The sequence below is a fragment of the Ursus americanus genome, chromosome 29 (assembly GCF_024610735.1).
Source record: "Ursus americanus isolate L20-20 chromosome 29, mUrsAme1.1.p, whole genome shotgun sequence".
Lineage (NCBI taxonomy): Eukaryota > Metazoa > Chordata > Mammalia > Carnivora > Ursidae > Ursus > Ursus americanus.
Genome location: NC_142155.1, coordinates 30547737 through 30570808, shown reverse-complemented (window position 1 = coordinate 30570808; position 23072 = coordinate 30547737). Strand labels below are relative to the sequence as shown.

At 44.3% G+C, this 23072-nt stretch overlaps 1 long non-coding RNA gene across 1 annotated transcript; it reads right to left on the bottom strand.

The window, feature by feature from the left end:
* Positions 1–13711: 13711 nt before the first annotated feature.
* On the bottom strand, positions 13712–22649 carry LOC148107525 (uncharacterized). Its single transcript, XR_015722205.1, has 3 exons — positions 22540–22649; positions 16708–16795; positions 13712–14169 (listed from the first exon to the last, which is right to left on the bottom strand). It is a non-coding gene; the product is annotated as an uncharacterized LOC148107525 (long non-coding RNA).
* Between the last annotated feature and the right edge of the window lie 423 nt (positions 22650–23072).

Genomic DNA, 23072 nt, shown 5'->3' with positions numbered 1-23072 from the left:
GGATTCCAGAGTGAAGCCATGAATGAGTGTTTATTTTTAATCCCCCTCACAAGGGTCATTTTAATTAAAGTCTTAAGTTAAAGGGAGTTGATGAGTTTATCAGCCGAACATCTGACCTAATGTATCTTCTGTTTCTTTGCAGGGCCATGAAATTCTTCATGCTCTGGGAGTTTTGTTTTCCTGTACCCTTCGACAAAGAGCTTTCATTGAGAAGGGGGACATGAAGAAAGAAGTGGTACCATGAATAGCCCCACCCTAGGGTGAGCAGCTCATGAACAGGGGAAGTGCCCTGGGTGAGTCAAGGAGCTGCCATTTAGCTGACAAGAGGATTACTGTAAAGCATGGAGGTAAAGGGAATTTCAAGGGAGGGAGAATGAATTGCCAGAAAACTGTCCTTTCCAAGTGCGTCCTATTTTCTAGTTTGGCTTGTCTAAAATTCGGTCCTAGACCAGCAACTGCCCAGCCCAACCCTTTCCCACTCTGTCCATCAGTGAAGGGAGAGTTGAAAAATCACCTGGGGAAGAAAGGTTGTTAAGAATAATGAGAAAACATTGGGACAAATTTGGTCCAAACTTCACGATTTCTGAGTTTCAAGCTGAATTCAAATCTTTTGGGGCTCAGCTTTTTTTCTCTTGGCAAACCACAACATCCTTTTTCTAAGAAAGGAGCTTTAAGAAAGACTTCTTGGCCATCAAATAGCTGTTAGAAAACAACATTTTGATGAGTTAAGTGTAAATGAATCAGAAACATGTGGATTAGATTTACCTCAAAGTCCATGTGGGTTTGCAGGGAAAGGAGGAAAAGGCTTAGGCAGAATCACACTTGGTGTTTTGCTGAAGCTTATATGAATGAAAAATGGGTTTGAGGGGTCATCAACTGCCAACACTAGGAGGCTGTGGTTTGTCCCATGCGAATTGTTGTCATTGTTGTCATTATTATTATTGATTGTGTGTGGGGGCATTTATTTTGTAATGTTTCTTTTCCTTTTTCATCCTTGTTGCTCTGACCCCGTCTATGAGGTGAACTGCCCAGCATGCAGAAGGGTCAGTGGCTAGACTGGGCTTAGGACACAGAATTTACCCTTGCTTTACCACTGAGTGCTGCTTCGTCTCTCCAAACATATGAGAAGAGAATGTATAAAAAAAAGTCCTTACACTGTTTAAAAAGGGGTTTGTTTAGATATTATGGGAGACACTTCAATGTGAAAACTACCAACCTTCCATGACTCAAGAATCCTAGTGGCTTCCCAAAGTAGTATGGAAGTAAAAGGAAATTTCAAAGAAGAAGAGATACATTGATGGAAAGATTAAGTAATGTAGAAAAGGTTATACTAAACGGTCTTTGATATTCCTTCCATTCTCCCTCAGCCACTCACCACCAAATCTCCAAACCCTCCTGTATCTATGCTCTGAGTCCTTTCTGTCTTTCAATGGGGAAAGTGTTCTTCACTCCAGCAAAGGCCAATTAATCCCTCTACTTGCACTCTAGACCTGCAGTATCCAATATGGTAGTCACCAGCCACAAGTGGCTATTGAGTGTTTGAAATGCATCTAGTCTGAATTGAAATGTGCTCTAAGTATGAAATACTTTGTATGAAAAAGGAATGTAAAATATCTATTAATACTTGCATGTTGAAATGATAATATTTTGAATATGTTGTACAAAATGAAATGTGTTATTGAAATTCATTTTACTTCTTTCCCTGTGATGTTTTCTAATGTGGTTACTAGGAAATTTAAAATTATCTATGAAGCTTGTATTATGCACTAGACCCAACAGGCCTCAGGGACTCAGGGACATTACTCTTCTAATAATCTCATTTCTCTTCTGTATCTTCAACATTTTCCCCTTGTCTGGATCATTCTGTTAGCTTCCCACAAATGGCTCTCCTTTGAAACTAAAACCCTCCTTTGATACTATCACCCTCACTAGCTTCCACCCTGTCCCATTTCACCATCATAGTCAAGCTTCTTGAAAGCATTGTCCATATGGTCTGCCTGCACTTCCTCATCAGCCAACCTCAGTCTGTCTTCTCCCACCACTAGCCCAAATTTGCTCTTGCTGAAGCCACACATTGCCTCCGCAGTGCTAAATGCAAAGGGCACATCTTTCCTGATCATCTCTGCAGTGTTTGACATAATTGATCACTCCCTGCTTCTCAAGACTCTTTTTCTTGGCCTTTTCCTAAATGCCTGCATTCCCTACTCTTTCTGGCCATTCGTGCTCAATCTCTTTGGTTGGACTTAGATCTTTCATGCTATCTCCAAATGCTGGAGTGCCTCAGGCTTTTATCTGTCCTCTTCTCACTGTATTTTCTTTCCCTAGACAACTTGTTCCATTTTCACGATTTTAAATGCCATTTATGCTGACAACCCCAGTCTCAAGGCATCTACTACAGACCTGGAAATACCCCAACCTCCCTTCTGTACTCCAACCACACGTCTAAGGACCTACCTGACTCTTTACTTAGGCATCTCTCAGGCATCGCAAACTTATCATGTCCAAAAAGGAACTCTTAGGCATCCCCTCCAAGTTTCATTCTTGGGCAGTCTTTCCCATCTCAGTGAAAGACATTACTTACCCACGCAATTCCCATGTCAGAAATTTGGGAGTTACCCTCAATTCCTACCCTCTTTTCCACATAAATATCACCAAGTATTCTCAACTATAGCTCCAAGAATGTTTCTCAAATCCATCAGGTTCTTTCCACACGCCTGAGCCAAGGGGCCCAACGTTTCTCTTAGATTACCACAGTTGTCTCTGAGCTGGTTTCAGCAGGTAGCATCAGAGTCAGAGGTGACATTTAAGCTACATTTAAGCTACTGTCACAACGATGAGAAGGAACCAGGCAAAAGGAGATAGGAAGAAAGAGGATTCTAGGCAAAGAAAAGAGCAAGTGCAAAGGCCCTGGGGTGGGAATGAGCTTGGCATATTTGAAGAACAGAAAGCAGGCCAGGAAGGTTGGAGTAGGTGGAGAGAAAGAGTGTGAGGCTGCCTTGAGGGTCAATGGCTACTGTGTGATGGGTGGATGAAAAGGGAGCTCAGGTGGAAACCTCAACAAGTGTGGGGAGCCTCTGTGCTAAGTCAGTGGCTTAAGCTAAATTATGCTAACAGAGACGGAGAGAAGAAGTGGATTTATTTGAGATGTGCTTTGGAGGTGGAACCAACAAGACTAGCCAGTGGGTTGAAAGCAAGGGAAAAGGAGGACTGCTTTTCTGAGATGGTGAATACTCAAGAATTTGGATTTGAGCCAGAGAAGCTATCAATATGCTAGCCTGAAGTTCAGAAGAGAAGTCAGAAGTCTATTTTAAGTTATCGGTGTATAGATGGCATTTAAGGTCACAGGGACAGATGAGAGTTTCTAGAGAAGGAAGATCAAGAGAAATGAGAAGAGGGCTCATTACCGATAAGTAAGTAAGAGAAGAGGAACTGGCAAAGGGGAATGAGAAGGAGCAGCCACAGGGGCGGGAGAAAAACCAGGGGCGTGTGGGCTTCACAGAATCTAGGAGGAAACTGTTTCAAGAAGGTGGGAGCTCTCCCCTGTATCAGATGTCACTACAAAGGTGATGAAGATAACCCACAGGTGTCTGTTAAATCTGACTCGGTGGAAGGTTGATGGTAACTGATAAGAAAAGTTTGAGTAGAGAGGGAGGAGAATGTTCTTAAATGCTTTTAAGAAATTTGGTTTGGGGGCACCTGGATGGCTCAGTCAGTTAAGCATCTGCCTTTGCTTCAGGTCATGATCCCGGGGTCCTGGGATCGAGTCCTGCATCAGGCTCCCTGCTCAGCTTCTCCCTCTCCCTCTGCCTGCTGCTCTCCCTGCTTGTGCTCTCTCCCTGTCAAATAGAGAAATAAAATCTTTTAAAAATGTGTTTTTAAGGAATAGCCAAGATATGGAGGCCAAGAGAGGCCCTTTTTGCAGATGAGAGATGGGAGATGGTCCAGAGGAGACAGAGAGATAAACAAGGCAGGAGAGTAAGACCCATGTTTGACCTCCTCTAAAACCAGGGCTTTTAACATCTGTTTACAGAGTGACAGTCCCCATGGTCATCGCCTACTCCTCTTCCTTCTTGAGATCAGCTTGGAGGGCGTGCATTGATTCCTTCTGGTCAAATGAGTCTCTTTGTGTATCCCTTTGCCTGGACATCCGTGTGCCCTCTGGCAACAAGTGTCTGTCAGAGTTCCCAGGACTGAGCAAGGACGCTTTGGTCTGACAGAGCGTATTCCAGGAACGGGGCTCAGAACCTGCAACTTCCCTTTGAACACAATATAAATGCTACCGTGGACCTCAGAGGTTAATTCATTACAACCAAGCAATTAAATCTAGGGACTGCTTGGAAGATAAAACGCAGCGAGTAATAACCAGTTTGGAAAACTCAGCCATGATGGATTTCCATAATTTCCTCTAACTTCACAGAGCCACATCTAGTGACCCGAGGCAGGATGGTGTGACTGCCCCGTGGTGTCAGAAATGCGAGGGGGAGATTATTTTTATTAAATAAGTTACTTCTGAAGCGTTGGCCTCTCTTGCTTCCCCTTTCTCTCTCAAGAAGGTCATTTGCCAGCTGGTAATGCATTTAACCCTTCCACATACAGTCAACCTCATGTTAGCGAGGAGGATCATTTTACAAAGGGAAGTGATCTAAACTGCTTTTGCTCCTAGCTAGTATTCTCGGTTTTGAATTTGGACCGCTTCCCCTCTGTTGTTAGTGCACCTATGTTGATTTCATTGCTTTAACCTGCCCACTCTCCTTGGAAGGATTTTTGTATAAATTATTGAGAAATAAGATGCTTGGCTTGTCCTCTTCTTCATGACACTGCTTCACCCATGAGAAAGAAGAACAGCGAGGCTAGAGCTGGGATCAAAACTCTAAATTTGAATTATTTTTTGGCTCTGTTCTCTGCACCTCTTTCTATCTGACAAAGCGTGTAGCCATCCCAAACTGTTCATTCCACAGACGTTCCTGGGCACCCCCTTTGCTCATGACACCGTGCTGGGCACCGTGGGTCAGATCAATGTTGAATCCTGCAGCCCCCACCCTCTGGGAACTTGTCCCCGCTCCATTTCAGAGGGGAGTACAATGAGGTTGCTGACAGAGTCATTTTAGGAGATTGTTTTCTCCGAGCCAAATTGCCCTGTCTCATTAATGACAGGCTCAATTTCCATCAGGTTCCTTGCTGGGTCTTGCAAGACGTCCAAGAGGGAGCTTCCTTCCAGCGCAAATTGTAATTCTCTGCAGATACGTGCTGGCAACGACCACTCGGGAACATAATGAAGTTAATTTTAAGAAAAAGCAAACACAAATATAACAGTGATCAGGAGAGCAGCCACAACTGTCTGAGCCATTTCTTCCTTCCTTCAATGGAGGAATTAGCTCGTTAAGTAATTTGCACAGCCTCTTTTTCCACAAAGGATTTAAGGAGACGATTGTCCGGTTCAGGGGAATAACGGTTTCAGGTTTGCAAGCAGGAGACTGAGTTCAAGCCCCAGTTCTGATTATTTGCACCCTGCCCCTTTTTAGCCTGTAGGGCCCAGATGTCATTAAACCATTGGTTCTACCTACTTCTCAGGGCTGGTGGGAGGATGAAATGAGATAGTAATATACATGAAAGGACTTTGTTAAGCAACAAAGTGCTATGCACATGTTAGTTATTATTTCAGAAACCGAAGTTAAGAAGAGATAAAAATCTTAATCGGGCAGGAATTTTTCTACAGAGCTAGTTGGCAGGTCTTCTCTTTCTCATTTCTTCTCTGTTTGCATCTCAGAGAATTAGCAACCAGATAGGAAGGAAGTGCCATTATTAGAATATAGGCTGTCTGGGTGGCAGGGAGGTTTTAGCTGAGGCATTTTGAGTGGTGTGGTTTCCAGGACCCTGATTTGCATACCTGCAACTGTCTAGCCCACTGATGACAAAAATATACCCAAGTGACATATATTATGCTTTGGTTTGCTGGGGTATCTTCGATTTTTACCTTGAAGCTCATTCTTTCGGGTGGAGGCACTGACTCCAGAGAGATGGTTCAGAATAGCGCTCAGTCCAAGGGTCTGTGGGAAGTCTAGACACCAGAGGACCACACTTGGCCCCTGTCACCACCAGCTGCATTGTCCTCCCTAAGGGGCATTGCCCTGAGTCTGACAGGACCTGGCAAGCGGCTCTTTAGGCCGTATTTTGTGTTTTGTGACATCCGCGTTAGACATACCTTATCTGGAAATTAAAATATGCATATGTGCGTCCACACATATACGCATCCATTCATCGTTCCTTTTTAATCTCTAATCTGTTCTTTTTGCTTGATCATTTGTTCATTCACCAGTTGGTGTTGACAATTGTTTGCTCACCAATTGGTTGTTCATCCATGTTCTTTTAAAAAGTGTTTCCTGAAGAGTGGGACCCTTAAAGGTTCACCTTTAGGAGAATGGCTTGGAGTGCTAACAGACGATGCCGAGGCCCATCTTTGACACATAACAGGTAAGACTCTCTGAAGGTGGGACCCAGGAATCTGTATCTTCAACAGGTTTCCCTGGAAGACCTCAAACACACTCAAGTTTGAAAAGTCTTCTTTAAATATTGCCCACTTGGGTTTGGTAGCTTTATTGCCATTTCCCTCTGGTTGAAAGTTCCCAGACTAGCACTCTTGATTTCGTTTACAGCAGCTGGGTCAATACTTCTTAGCTCTACATTCATCTTCAACTTTGGTAGACCCTTAACCAATTTTGAGTTTATGCTTCTTGGCCTGAAGATCATTCTTCTTTCCAGACAGAACAAAAGCAAAGCAGGAGTCAGAGAGCTCTGCTTTCTTCATACCATCCCTCAAATATACAGCATGGAAACCAGCCCCTAGACCTCTCTCTGGGTAGTTAGCACGTGACCGCCACAAAAAGATCTCTTTTGACTCTTGTATCGTCACTTCCGTCACTCACCGTGGATCAGGGTGACTATTCGGGTTTATTCAGAAGTCTCCCTGATTAATCACTCCCAGTCCCATGTCCTGGGAAACCAGGACAGCTAGTCACCCCATCAGGACACTGACCTCCCTGACTCTCTTCTTCCAGTTCAGCCTAACTTGTATATTCATGTTATATATATGTTTGAGTTCATGTTCCTCTTTGTCCCTATGTCTTAAATATACTTCTGAGTGTCCTCTGCAGGAATACTGGTTTATAGCAACGCATTGCTTTTTTTTTTTTTTTTTTTAACCAGGTGGTGATGTCGCTTGACTTCTGTCCAATGGAGGGATGCTTGGGACTTCCATGTAAACCTCCTGGGCACGGAATCAGAGCTTGTCCAGGAACTGGCTGTGCTTTAGCTTCCTGCCTTTTTGCATCAGCTGGCTTGCTCTCCTTAGCTATTAAACTAAGGTCATCCTCTTAGTGTCTCAGATCCTTGTGTCATCCTTCCGGTCAAAGGTAGGATCTGTACGGTTTGGGATTCATCCGAAAATAAGAACCCAAGTGTCAAGCCAACTAGGAATTAAAGTGGTGTTCAACAAGCCACCAAGTGCTCACAAGGATACCCAAATACCTCTAAGGTGATCCCATGCCTTCGGCCAATATCCCGCGCCCCCATCGCTTACTTCACCCTCTGATGTGGGTGATTCTAATGTTATTTTGGGAAGGGGCTGAAACCACAAGAAGACTGTATTGTATGGAATGAAGAGAGGGGATTTCTTGAGATCCGAATTAGTCACAGTCAGATTGCACATATTTGCAACAGCCTTAAGACAGTACACCGTCTCCTCTGTGCTTCCTCGTCTTCAAATTGATAATAAAGTTCTCAAACATTACTTCATGCCAGACCAGCTTTTAATTTTCTTTAGTTACACTTGGCCCCTCACTGTTAAAAAGGGGTACGGGAATCAGTACCCATGCTGATTTATTCATTTTATTTTATATTTAAAAATAAATAACTCCCCAAAATAAACCATTTGGCCGAATTGAGGCATTTCCCTCTTTTTCTTCACTTGAAATCAATAGAGAATTTTCCATCACAACAATAACCGCCTCCCCACTCCCTTTTAAGATCCTCCCGCCCTCATGAGATAGGTTTCCTGCCCAACCCGCAAGGCCCTGAAAGAATGCCTTCAAATTCTAGCACTGGCCAGACACTCGGCCCTTGGCATGTTCCATCATCTACACCGGGGTGGCATCCTCCACACGCTGCAGCTGACCACAGCCTCCCCCACCCTTCCTCCTGGCCTGGTCCCCTCACACACGTGTTCTCCAGCAATCTGTCAGCAGCAGGCTTCTGATTTCTAAGAGAGCTATCTCCTTGACTTGTGTTATTCAGCCTCCCTTTCTACAAAATAATCCTCTTCTCTTGAATTCCAGTTTGAGGACTCACCCCCATGAGACTTGGGGACACCTGGCACAGCAGAGTCTGTATCATCTTAACTTCTGTTCATCAGACAAAAGGCCATCTTAGTTTGTAAGTACGATCTTCCCTTTCTCTTCCAACTACAAGGACACCTTTAAATTCCACCTGGAAATGTTTAAGAAAACGAAAAACACAAAAAGCCCTCCACAGGGATTGGAATAAATCCTCGGATTGACCTATCAGGGTGGAAGCAAAGAAAGAAGGTGCTGCTTTTCAAAGTTATAGTCATGCCACTACCTAGAAAGAAGACAGACCTGCTCTTAAGAATGGAGTTGGTCTTTTCTTTTTAAAGAAAACATTTCAATATTTTAGAATGTTTAAAGAAAACATTTGATGGTTAATGATTATACATCATGGTTTATTTATACGGATGCATTTGAATTAAAGACAGGCGTAAAATAGCTTTGCATAATTTTTATGAAAATTTCAGTGTCCTTTGGGCTAGCCCAAGGGCTTGCCATTGGGGAAAGGGAGGTGGTAGCAGGCTGAAGCTTGGCTCAGAAATGTGATAAGAGAAGAACTCCGATTTGTGAAAGACCTGAAGGCCTGTGGTGGCCTCATGAAGGGCTTAGGCGATCAACTTCATTAACATCGGTATCTAATATCCAATTATTCTCAGCAATATCCAGTTTTAACTTTATCCTGTCCTCTGTTGTAATCCCCCTATGTTAGCTCCAAACTGTCAAAGTCTGTTCCATACAAGGCAAGTGTTGGGTTTGCTTTGGGGAGTAAAAGGAGGCTGATCTGCACTTGGGAGCCATGGTATAGATAAGAACACAGGCTGAAATCTGATATGATTAGGGGGAAACCAGGAACAGTGGTTTGGGGCTGATAGGTATAGGCAAGTTCCAAAAACTTATAAATATCTTATAGAAATCCTGAGAAATACTTGAGGGTCACTGAATCCCCACAGTTACAGAGGATAGAGACCTGAGTTATTTTACATGAATATAGACATAAGTTTGTAGAAGGTTGTAGACCGTGGGTCACTTGGGTTGTATTATTTATGAGAACACTTCTTTCTCAAAAGCAGACAATCTAAAATCTTTAGGGAGGACAGCAAATCTCTCAACAGACTTTCATAAGCACTATGGCTTGCATGCCAATCCACTGAAAATTTAATTTGTGTAATAACTTTCTCATGTTTTGCTACTTTCCTCTGACATAATCACAGATAGATAGTAATGGTGACGATTCACGGACAACAATTCCACTTTTGAATACATATCAAGCACTTCAACTGACATGGCTGCAAGGCAATCTCAACCTTCTAAGATAGGGCAGCAAAAGAGGGGAGCATATAAGGAGGTGTGAAGCCAATTCTATGACTGGCCCTCAAGGAGAATGGCTGAGTGTCTCACAATATCCATGCCTGAACTTGAGTTGAACACCTGTTGATGAAAACACCCGAGGGTGCCAATATGGTGGGTGGGACTCAGCAGCAAGAGTGTTTGGAAGGGGCAAAACTCTTTGTCTGGAGGGTGGGTGCCTTGTGCATCCAAGAACTTCTGTCCATCAGAAGCAGAACCCTAACCAGTAGAGAAGAAGATGGTGAAGAGTCCCCTGAACCCAGGGAAAGAGGCCTGCTATGTGTCTGTTGAAATGAATTTGTCCAAGATCACAAAACTCCAGTACTTGACCTGCTGCTTATTATTGCCACAAGCTCCTGAGGTAGGAGGGCAAAGGGAACATGCTTTATTTCTAACTCAGACTTTGGCCCCATATTCTTGTCTGGTGTCATCCCTGAGGAAGTAAAAGGTAATGACCCCATTTTTCTCCTCTAATCCAAAACCTAAAGTCAGGTCTCTTGGGCCTCTTACTGCTGGGCCTATATGTGGTTTTACTCTCACCACTCTGATAGTGAGGATGCACACAAAAAGAAGAACCCAGGAGAATGAGAACCCTGGCCACATTCACACCCTTGACATCTCCTCCCAGCCATAGCTTCATTGCCTAGGACTGAGATCTAACTTTGTCCTGAGACGTCATGATTTCAGAACTCTTTCTGTTGGAAATGGCAGAGAGATGAGGCGATTGGAGAAGTCACCTGGAGAAGAGGGGAATCCTTGAGCTACTTCTAAGGGTCACAGGGTGTCACTAATATTATGTGAGGGTAAAGACTCGTGTGAGAGGGCTGTGGTTCAGAACAGAGCATTCATGCCTGTGAAATTAATGGGATGTGGAGGACTATTGACTGAGAGAATGGGGCTAATGCCAAAGAGTTGGGGGTAGGGGGCGCACAGAAGTCTCACCTCACTTCTATAAGCCATCAGTTTATATGACTAATTACAAATAAATTCGAAACATGCCCATTCATTGACATGGGGCTTCTAATTTACTGCCTGGCTTGATTAGGGCTGAGTTGAGGCCAGAATGGGTTTGGGACAGTAATGGAAAATGTTCAGGTCTTACAGAACGTGAGGCTGGGGAGGAAGGGGAGATAAAGTAATCACCCGTAAGATGCTGTGGGCTCAGTCTTTCCCCACCAGGGAGACTGACATTCATCCTCTCTGTAGCTTTCCTGCTTAGGCAGGGTTGGGAAAATAAACATTGATCTCTAGCTATTTTGCAATGACATCTCGGACAGACCTGGGAGAGGGTCTTATTCTCACACAACAGCAGGAAATTTTCAGGTCGACTGCTCATTGCAGACCCAGCCATGCCTTTGGCTAGCTGTCACCCAGTTATTCTGATACATTATCTGCACCTGCTGGTTGCCTGGCTCCATTTATTGCATTTAATACGTTTACAATATGTAACAATCAGCTTGACACTGGCTCTAACAATCAGGAGGGATGTCAAGGCCATTTGAATGGATGCCACACCCAATCAGAATGGACACCACATGATAATTGTCTTTCTCTGCTTGACTTATTTCGCTTAGCATTATCTCCTCCCGTCCCGTCCATGTTGCTGCAAATGTTGTGAAATCGTTCTTTTTGATGGCTGAGTAATATTCCATTGTATATATGGACCACATCTTCTTAATCCAGTCATCTGTTGAAGGGCATCTCGGCTCCTTCCACAATTTGGCTATTGTGGACAATGCTGCTATGAACATTGGGGTGCATATGGCCCTTCTCTTCACTATGTCTGTATCTTTGGGGTAAACACCCAGTAGTGCAATGGCTGGATCATAGGGTAGCTCAATTTTTAACTTTTTAAGGGACCTCCACACTGTTTTCCAAAGTGGCATATGGTTTCACTCATTTATGGAACATAAGAAGTAGGAAGATCTGTAGGAGAAGAAAGGGGAGAAGGAAGGGGAGGTAAACAGAAGGGGGAATGAACCATGAGAGACTATGGACTCTGGGAAACAAACTGAGGGCTTCAGAGGGGAGGGGGTGGGGGAATTGGGATAGGCTGGTGATGGATATTAAGGAGGGCACATATTGCATGGTGCACTGGGTGTTATATGCAAGTAACGAATCATGGAACTTTACATAAAAAACTAGGGATGTACTGTATGGTGACTAACATAACATAATAAAAATTATTATTAAAAAAAAAAGAATGGACACCACGGCCAATCAAAATGGAAGCCGACCATAGCGACCCATGCGCTGTGACAGTGCAGACCAGCTGAGGAGCAGCCCCGATCTGATGAGCCCTTGGGATAATTAATTCCAATAGGAGCCTTCTACTAGTGAGAATTTCAGGAAGTATGATGGGCTTGTTGAGTTTGTGGTTCTTTAAATCCTTGCAAGAGCTGCCTCGAGGCAAAGCTGGTCTTCTTAGCACATTGCATGGCATATGCAGCGAAACGTCTTCATGAGGGTAAGGCGGCAGCCAGAGCTTGGCCACTGGCCACCCCTCTTCTGCTGAGAACTTGAAAGCAAACCTGTGGGGGGGATGGAGGCAAAAAGATGCATGCCAAGATGCAGACTGAATTCCCTCGAGATGGTTCGGAGGCTGGTATGCACACTCACGCACATGTGCCGACGCTCACATGTGTGCGCTCACACAGCACTCCGTGCCGGCTCGTGCTGGAGGGGTTCGAGGGAGCTGGGCCCAGGCAGAGCCCGCGGCTGGCAAAGGCATTGTTCATTGTATCGTGAGTGACATGAAATCCACCGTTTGACAGCCAGCCCACATAGCTGTGGTGATGTGAAAGGCTCACTTTAGATCACGCATTCCACCGCTGTGCACGGATTAATATGGCTTTGAAAGGGCTTTTCTTTCTTTCTTTCAAATTTAATATGAGAGTATATGAGGAAGAACATGGTAGCAATTAGCTGCTGCCATGAATTTTATGAGCAGTTTGCTAGAAACCACATTAATGACTCCACGGGTAGTGCTGAGATCAGTGTTGCTATGTTATTTTTTTTCTCCCCCCCCCACCCCTTTCCCTCTTAAAAAGGCCAGTTTGAAGCTCCAGGATGGTATCAGGTAGGTGGCCTTGATGGCCAAGTTGCCCTTTTCCAAAACAGGTAGCCCATCTCTGCCTTGGGTCCTACACAGAGCCTGCTAGATGGTTCCAGACTTGTTCTGGAGGCTGGAACAGCTGTACAGATAGAAGATAGTCTGGTCTTGGCTCTAACAGGTGGAGAGAAACCCCTGCAAGAAGTGTCCACAGTGAAGTCATTACCAAAGAGAAATTTAAAGATCCTGCATGTTCTTCAATTTTAACAAGGGGAATTAGAATAAAATATGGGCATTAGCTAGGGGGAAAAATGCAAGCAAACAGTCTTTATAAATTCTCAGGAGGCATGGGTGGAGAGGGTGTAAAAACATTGCACCCAAAGCCAAGGGAAAGAGTTGGTGTTGGATAAAGGGACTAGATGCAGGAAGCCAACCTCTCCACACAGCTTCTTGGGTACGTGTGATGAAGCCAACTGAGGTCTGTGTTCAAAAGTGACTTCGGTGGTTAAGAGTCTGCCTCCAACTCAGGTCATGATCTCGGGGTCCCGGGATTGAGCCCCGTGTCGGGCTCCCTGCCCTGCAGGGAAGCATGCTTCTCCTTCTCCCTCTGCTCCTTCCCCTGCTTGTGCCCATTCTCTCACTCTCTGTCAAATAAATAAATAGTATCTTAAAAAAAAAAAAAAAGACTTTGGGTTCAGAATCTTTGTTACCAAGTCACAAACTTTGATCAAGTCATGAGAGGAGGACCGGAAACACAAAACAAGTTAGATACAGTCCCAGCCACACCAGGCAATCTGCTCGCAGGAGAAGTAAACAAAACAACAACAAGCGAAAAATACCTCGGTCTTCTTGAGGGAAAATAGATACGAGGGTGGTGAGAACACAGGTTTTATTTCTGATTCTTTTCTAGGACACGAAAAGTGCAACAGAGAGCTCTGGAGGAAGCAGAGGTGAGTTGGTAAACTGAGGCTCCTTCTGTGTCATGGAGACAGGCCACCTGTGCAGGGGAGAGGCACTCACGGCTGCCTCCTGAGAACCAGCAGCTGCACCTCCCTCCCTGTGGGCCCAACTGAAAGTTGTGGCTTCACGTCCAGGAAAACGTCGGGCCTTTGACTCAAGCAGAGATTCAGATTGACCATAAATGACAGGCCTAGGTTCGATGATAAAACGACACCTCGTTCGCACATTTTTTTCCCTAAGATATTCAAAATGACAGTGGTCTGTTGATGTCACTTCATCTCAAATGCTTTCGCCGAGCGCCATCTTTTTGACTGATGAGAAGTAGAAAATCCACGATAATAAATCCACGGCGGCTTGAATCTTTCATGCAAGGCACATCTGATTCTTGGCAGTTTGTTTGGGTGATGGAAACGATACCATCAAATATCGTTTGATAGAAACATGATTAAATGGCCTGTTTCCTGACATTTCCTGATGAAAACATTGAATTTAAATTCAGACGTGAATATTTCAATAATCGAGAACTAGACTGTTAGTAAACTTGGCTCATTGAAAACATTCCCCGTTGGAAGACTTTTTTGATCTGGGTTCAGCTTTTTTTAGAGTGGGCCATCTTATAAAACTTTTGATTCCTCAGCTAAATATGTCAGATTTGAAAATAGCTCTGTAACAAGCACGTGTGTAAGAGTCAGAAGAACATCGCTGGTTTAAAACGTAGACTGTGAGAAGTAAATGTAAATGCAACTTAAATGCTGGGCACCCGGGTGGTTCAGTCGGTTAAGCATCTGCCTTCCACTCAGGTCGCGATCCCAGAGTCCTGGGATCGAGTCCCACATCAGACTCCTTGCTTATTGGAGAGCCTGCTTCTCCCTCCCCATCTGCCTCTCCCCCTGCTCTCTCTTGCTCTCTCTCTAATACATAAACAAAATCTTAAAAATAAATAAAAATAAAATGTGGTCAGTGGAGAAATGACCCTCTGTCTCCTCTCAAAGTGAAATCAAACACAAGGTCAGTGTTAACAGAAAAAATAACTGGCACGAGGTGCTTGAGTTCTCTTTCGTTTTGTTTTCTGAACTATGCACGTATGTTATACAAACTCTTTTTGATTTCTTTCACCACAAAAAAAGGGTAAAAACTTAACTTGGAACTCTGAGCTAAACTTCCCTCCTACACACACACACACACACACACACACACACACACACAAACACACACACACAGTATTAGTCAAATCCTCGTACAATTTCTAGTCTGGGCCTTGACCCTCTGAGTGACAGGGCAAGTCATGAAAACAAGAGCTGGAAATCCGCAGGTCTGAGGGAAAGCTGAAGGTATGGGCGCCACTTAACCTGGAGAAGACAAGGACCTGGTTGATTTAATAATGGTCTCCCAGTTTCTGGAGGGTTAGTATGCAGAAGATGGGGTCCAGCTGTTTTTCATTTCTGGTGAAGACAGAAAAAAACCCCAGGGGCTGGGATTGCATCAGGGGAGAGATCAGGGTTAGAGCTGAAGAAGCAGGGCCTGGTGGAAGGGTTAGGAGACATTGGAGTGAACAACCAAAGGGAGATGATGAAATCCCCATCTTGGGAAGTCTGCAAACAATGTGATCTGGGTGGACCGGCGCGGTGGAATGGGTTGGTTATCTGGCTGCTAGCGAGCAAGCGAGGGAGCGAGGGCCGGCTGAGCAGAGGGCGTCTGTGGGCCAAGGCCCCTGGTCGCCATGACTCCGAGTGGCGTGAACGGCCTGCGGCCGGGAGCCCGGTGCACCGAGCCAGGAGCCTGGGGCCTTGTGGCAAAGCCTCTTGTCTGTGTGCTGGGTAAGCTGACACTTCACGTTCCTTTCCACTCCAATGGCTCCAGAGTCTCCTTCTGACTGCCAACTGCCACCTTGAAATAGGGCAAGTATTTGAAACTAATCCTCCAGGACATGCAGGCCCCGGGGGCATGTGCAGCACTGGGGAGACACAGTCACCGGACACCTCACAGAGGCCACTGCGAACTGTCAGCCCAGCGGGAAGCCCCACGGAACAGAGATGTGGGAAAGGGCAAGATCTGGATATTAAACCTATCTCCTCTCTCCCTCCTTGTAAAACATTTTTTGACACAGAAGCTAAACTTTCTTGACGACCAGATTTCTTTCTCTCCCTCCTTCTCTCCCTCCTCCCTCTCGCTCTCATTTTTCTTCCTCTCTCGAGCTCTTTCAAGCTTTCTTAAAAACAAAATATTTGAAGTATGACAATTAGGGCTCATGGATGCTGAGAGGCAAACCCAGAGAATGTGAAGAAGGCAATTTGATTTTTTGTTGTCGTTAAAAAAATAAAAGCCTAGAGCTTTGCTCCACTTCGAAAGGATACTCTTACTGGTGTCTGTTTTAAATATATTTTTTAAGGTGATGAAACATCCCGGGGAACAGAGCTGTATGTGAAGAGATTTGTGTGGAAAGGAGGATTTTTTAAAGGTTTTTTTTTTTTTTTTCATCTTCCCAGAGCAGCCCGACCTCCCACTTCAAAGGAGCTGAGCAGAACTTCTACCTAAGGGAGGCCTTGCCTCCCCCAGCGGGCTTGGTTTCCATACCATGGTTTTTCTGGAAATGTCCTCTTTCCATACGCTACCTCTGAGTCACGCCTCATTGAGAGTGATGATTATGAACTCCTCTGGACGTTCAGATGCTGCTGAGAATCGGGAGGATATTTTGAGCCCTGGAATTTGGGCTCTGCCACATGTTTGGATTAACAACCAGTTAAACCTTGCAAAGGCAATATTTTTCTATGCAGTTAGTTTTTATACCAAGCAAGGTTTGTAGTAATTGGATGCCCTACTTGAGCAAAACTGTTTACCAGAAAATAAATCACTCCTGGCATTAAGAAAACACAAGGCCAGGGATCCGCCAGCACAGCCTCATCCCGTTCATTTCTCATAAACCTAGCCCCAAACATGTGCATTCTCATCTAGGATGACTTATGCTTTGAATTGTGGTCTCTTTATTTCCATGCCCATTATAATGCTTACCTAAACATTTCCCTCTGTTTAGCTGCAATGCTTCTGGTAATGACTTCTATTTGGCTGCTGGGAAGCATTTGCCAGCTTTTAGCGAGCCCTATGGAAGAGAGAGAGAGAGAGAGCGATTGGGAGAGGGAAGGCAGGGAAGTAGGGAGAGCAGAAGAAACGAGTCACATTTTTTTCATCATTGGCCACAGAATTGTGGAGAACTAAAACTTGAAGCCACCGCAAGGTCACCTAAGTTAGCTCTGGGATTCGTGGATGAGGGCTGTGGGAGCGTGGTGGCTCTAGGTAGCACAGGAGGCAGAAAAGTGCAATGTGCACCCAGGTCCTCTGACTCCTGTTGCCCCTTGGCCTCTACCAGAAGTTCCTTCTGTCCTCCAGGAGTCTTCTTTTTCTCTGGACATCTCAGATGCCCAAAGATGAGGTTACAAAAGCAAGATGATAGGCCAGGTTCTCTTGGGAGGAGAGTGGAACTAGGCTAAAGTTAGAGGGTTTCCATCATGGTAGCCAAGAGTCAGCGAGTTCCAGGGAGCAGGACCGCATGCTGCTGATATGTGCCTCCTATGAATGGGCCTGCCAAATGGCTGGCAGACATTTAACACCAGTCAAGGCCGTGTTCGAAGAAGCTATTAGGAATGCAAATGTCAGGACAAAACAGAAAAATGATCAAAACGTACGAGGTTTTCAGACTTTGAGAAATCTGTTCAAATTCCTATAGAAAATGGAAGAACAGCCTTCCCTCGATCGGAGCCGGTAGCTCTAATCATTTGGAATGAATCGAGTTGGCTTTCCACCAGTGGGAGGGTCTGATCCAAGTCGCTTCTGCTCCTAAACCGTAAGTGCTATCAAAGGGGACAAGGACCCCAAAAGTTACCCAAAAGATTTAGACTCAACTCCCCTCATTGTTTTAGTCTGACTTTGGCATGTCGGGATATTTTTGGAGCACTTGCCGGCTAATATGTATTTTTGACAATAGGGGCAAACTCGTGGCTTTTGAGAATCCAAAAATGAGTTGTTGAGCATGAGAAGATTTAGTCATTAATGAAGTAAACATATTTTTTTTCTTCCAAGTAGGTTTTTTTCCTTCGCTTTAACTGGGTACTGTCATTTGCAGAGAGACTGGGGTCATGAACGTAGCTTCGAGGGAATTCCCCCGGTTCACTTATTTCAGTGATAAAGTCATTCACATGGAACCACACTGCACTTGGATTCTAGTGTTGAAACCACTTCTTTAGGCCCAATTTGCATAGGCTCGAAATATGTTGAGAGCGGGGACAAAAGTATTGAACCAACCACATTATCTAACATTTTTCTTTGCAAATACTAGGTGATAAAGACCCTTGGAGGAAAGAATCCATGAATGAATGAAGGTCAGAATGAATCATTTGACCATAGAACAGACAGATATCCCCACTCACGTAACATTCTACAGTGACCGTTGGGTCCCTGCTGTGTGCAGAGCAGTGCGAAAGGCACAGAGTAAGGCGTACAGACCTGGTTAACAGCAGATGCTTCCTGCCCTTGAATAGGTTACACACTGCCTAGGGCAGAGCCCATTTGCAGCCTTTTCCTCTTGGTGACATCACGGATCAGGTCAGCTCTGGGGTCACCATTATCCCTGGTGGTCCCTGATCACCGTAGAGGCCAGAGTTCCTACTTTTTCTCCCTGTCAACCTTCACTCCCTCTCCTCTCCCTGCCCTTCCACCACTTCCTATATCAAGGCAGTGCCAACGGTGTGATTCTTCATCACTTGACAGTTTCTGCATATTAGTAGGGGAAAACCATGTGAAATTGTAGGTTTTGTAGGTCAGAACGGCCAGCTATCAACAATGTCATATGGTGCACTCAAATTATGGCATGTTTATATAAAGTAGATAATCCATAAACTTTTGGAAGTATTTTAGAATTTTCTAAGAAGTCCTTCCTCTCGGACTCCCTCTCAGCCAGACAGGTCCCGTGTCGGAGGAGGATGATTTTTGGTTGACTGCGGTTCTGGGAGGTGAGAGTTGATGAGGTTTTGTTAGTTCCTGCTGAGGTTCCCTGAACTGGTGTGAAAAGTATTTTGAAGACACCCTGTGTTTGCCGAACAATCTGGGATAAATACAGCATAAAAATGTCAAAGTCAACACAACTGTACGAGAAGATCTCACAGCGAGCAGAACATGATGTGAGGGAGGGAGGCCCTGTTTCTACTGTAATCTCTCCTGTTTCAAACCAGGCTCCCTCCTCCTGGCTCGAAGACCTACTGACTGATTTCATTTGGACTGAAGAACATCCAGTTTAAGAAAAAATAGCCCAGGTAGTAGATGACCATGATATTAACGCCCCCAAAATGAAGAGGAAGAATAAGAGCAGGAGGGGGTGGGAGAGAGAGACAGGGGAGGGGAGGAGGGAGTAAATCTCTCCAACTACAATATAGAGCTGCTTTGATTATTTCAGTGAAGATGCTTCTGGACTTTTTTTTTTTTCCAAATGGGTAATACTTTTTTTTTTTTTAAGATTTTATTTATTCACCTGTCAGAGAGAGAGAGAGCACACAAGCAGGGGGAGCGGCAGGCAGAGGCAGAGGGAGAAGCAGGCTCCCCGCTGAGCAAGGAGCCCAATGTGGGACTCAATCCCAGGACCCTGGGATCATGACCTGAGCTGAAAACAGTCACTTAACCGACTGAGACACCCAGGCACCCCCCAAATGGGTAATACTTTGAAAATGCAAATATTCTTGGGAAGTTGAGGGGAAACTATTAATCATTCATAATTTACTGGAGACTAATTTATATCCAATGTTTTCACAACCAGAAGTGACTTCAGAAGTATTTTAGACCAGTTCTCAACCAGGGGTGATTTTACCCCCAGGAGACATGTGGTAATGTTTGGAGACATGTTTGGTCGTCACAGCTTAGAGGTGCTCCTGGAATCCAGGGAGTAGAGGCCAAGGATGCCGCTAAACACCCTACATTGCATAGGACCATCCCCACAGCAAAGAATAATTGGCCCCAAATATCAGTGGTATGATTTGGTGAGAAAGCTTGTTTTCAACCAATTTCCTCCCTTTCGGAGTGAGATACCCAGAGCTTGAAGACGATTTGCAAAGTCACTCAGCCAACTATGTGTGAATCTCGCCCCCTGCTCCCTGTCCAGGAGCTCTGGACCAGAGTCTTTACACTGCACTGAAATGAAAGGCTTTTCTCTCAATATCTTGTTGAGACCAGCAGTGTGACTTGAGAAAATACAAATTTTGATGGCTAATGCGGGATTTAGGAAAACGTGAGGGAATAATTCTCAAACAGAGCTCTGGGAGGAAAGACAGATATGAGTAGCAGGAGGCAAGAGTCTGCAAGCTTGTGAAATGAAACAGCCCGAGAGCGTAGTGGGGATGATGGAAACCAACTCTAGAGGAGATGCAAAAGGAGCAGTGGGGATATACTCACCCTCCCCGATATTGCTTGCTTAGTAGTTTAATATGAATATTTTTCAGGTGACTAACTCGTCCCAATTTGCCTGGGACTGGTTTTAAGACTGAAAGTCCCATGTTCTGGGAACCCCCTCAGTTCCGGGCAAACCAAGTATGTTGGGCACTGTAGTTCCCATTCCGTCATATGAACAGATTGATAAAAGTTTTTCTGCCAAATTGCAAAGTAGTTTGGTGAATTGGATGAATTTGGTGAAGAGTACATGGGATGTCTTCTGTACATTTTTGCGACTTCCTGTGAATATATAATTCTTCCAAAAAATTTTTAAATAATTTATTGAGTGTGATCTGAATGAATAACTAACCTTCTCTCAGCTGAGACTCCAGGACATTTTTACGGGTTCAGATGGGACACCCAGAGTAGAAAGTCATAGAATGTCATGCCCACTATGGGCAACAACTTCATAGGTCATGAAGATGTCGTCTGGTCACAGTACAAATGGTGTGTTTGCCATTTAGGCACGGTCAGAGGGTTACTCAATCCTGAAACAGTCCAGATCTTCTTGTGGTGGAAATAGTGCAGTTTTGGCTATAAGCAAGGCAGAATGATTTATTTAAGAAAAAAGTTACAGGAGAAACTTCCATTGAGACAGTTGTTCATCCATCCATCTATTTGTTCCAGTGCCAAACTCTCTGCTAAGTGATGGAGAATTCTTGTCCTTTGAAGGGTTTTTAGTTCAGGGCTGAAAGAAAGGTATGGAGCAAAAATGCCCCATTTTAACTTGAATAATGTAAAATATACTTCTTTCATAAAAGGGAGAAGGAAATATCCATTGCATACCTTCTTTGTCCATGTTATTGTTCAAGTGAGATAGCTCAGTATCTCCAGGCAGATAAAATGGACTTTATGGAGGAACCTGGTGTTTTCAGTGTTTGGACATCTTTAAAAGAACATTTTAATATAATGGAATTTCCATTTTTTTAAGGGGAACATCCACAAGTAAAAAAGTGGCCTGATGGGCCTGGGAGCCTGAGCATTGGATAGAAGTATTTGACCAGAAGACTTCTCAATCCATTCCAAATTTCTTATCTTTTTAGGTTAAATCCGGGAGAAATTTTATCTAATTTTCTACTGGGGGTAGAGGGCATATGACTCTTTCACAAGGCCAGGGAAGGTACTAATCTATAGGGTTTGATGTCAGCCTTGTTCCTGACTTTTAAAAGTCTCCTAAGCTCTTTGCCTGAGACCTACGATTGCTTTCTCAGGGTTAGAGGGCCTTTCATTTTACTGTTACAGGTCGTCCTTCCTGAGACCAGAAACTCTTGAGATGAATTCTCTTTTAGCTGCAAATAAATGCTACTGTATGTTTTACCAAAAGCAGAAGAAAAGTACGGGGGGCACTAGGCCATAGCAAGTGGGTCAGGAGAAAAAGGAAACAGCTGGGAATGGGAGAAGGAGGAAGGAAAGCATAAATATGCTAAAACAGAAACTAGAAGTGATGGAGGCAAACCGTGGCCTCTTTTCATTGAGAATTGCTCCTGGTCAGGAAGTCAGAGCTGCCGTCTTGTTTTGAGATGAGTCCCTCTCTAGGGTTTTGTCTTTAGCCTTTAGCACAGAGAGTACTGGAAGAATCACTGGGGGGAAGCTTTAAAAATCCTACCCCCACGCCCCACTTCCAGAGATTCTGATACAATTGGTCCTGGACGGACCGATAGCATCCATATATCCTTGAAGCCCCCCAGGGCTAGAACCACTATTCACATCAACCTTCAACCTTCAAATTTTACAGGTGGAGAAATCAAGTCCTAGAGACGTTAAGTAACTGACAGAGCTTCAGACAGCTAGACGCAGAGGTGGATCCAGCACTCAAGTCTCCTTCCTGCTCCCCGTGTAATAATTTTCCAATTTTCCAATACTGAGTTTCGAATGCCTCACATATGAAGTATAAGACCAGTCACCTATAGATGTTAGACAAGTGTCACTTCTTTCCCTAATGGACTTCTTTAAAACAAAACAAAACAAAACAAAACCTAACATGGTAGCTGGCACAAAGCTGCACTTAATAAATATTTGCCAAGGGGCGCCTGGGTGGCTCAGTCATTAAGCGTCTGCCTTCGGCTCAGGGCGTGATCCCGGAGTCCTGGGATCGAGCCCCACATCAGGCTCCTCCACTGGGAGCCTGCTTCTTCCTCTCCCACTCCCCCTGCTTGTGTTCCCTCTCTCGCTGTCTGTCTCTCTCTCTCTGTCAAATAAATAAATAAAATCTTAATAAATAAATAAATAAATAAATATTTGCCGAATGAAGGAACATGGCACATGTTTCATTTTCTCCCCCACGCCCACCAGGTGCGTTACGATAACACATTCTTAGGCGTTAACGTGAAATGGAATGCCTTTCACATTCAGTCCCTTTCTTAGGGTTCCTACCTTTTTGTGACTCAATTGATGAGCCTGTGATTGAGTGGATCATAGAATTCAAGGGGATTTCCATGAAAGTAATGAAGTAGCAGTTGGCTTTTCGGCTTCAAATTCTTTCCCTTGTTAAAGAAAGTGAAACATTAATTTGAGTAGGGTTGGCTATTTAAATCCCGCTGAATGGATTTTCAATAGAAGTGATTGAAAAAAAATTTTTTTTAATTTTTTGGAGGAACTTGTTCCATTCTGTCTTGTGTTTCATTATAAACAGTTTTTTTTTAAGCAGAAATTATTCTTCGTGCCATAAATGTGTGGTGAATGCCTCCCAACCATATTTCCACACAGAACACAAGTCTTTGCCAATTTTTTTGTATGTAGAGCCCCCACTGATGATGGCTCAGAACTGAAACCCGATCTAATGCTACTAAACTCCTGGATTGAGAAGGGTCTTAAAATCAACTTTGGCGGTTTAGACAGAAATTAACCCAGAGCCTCTGGTTTCTCTCTTTTACTAGGATTGTTGATGATGCAAGACAAAGGCTACC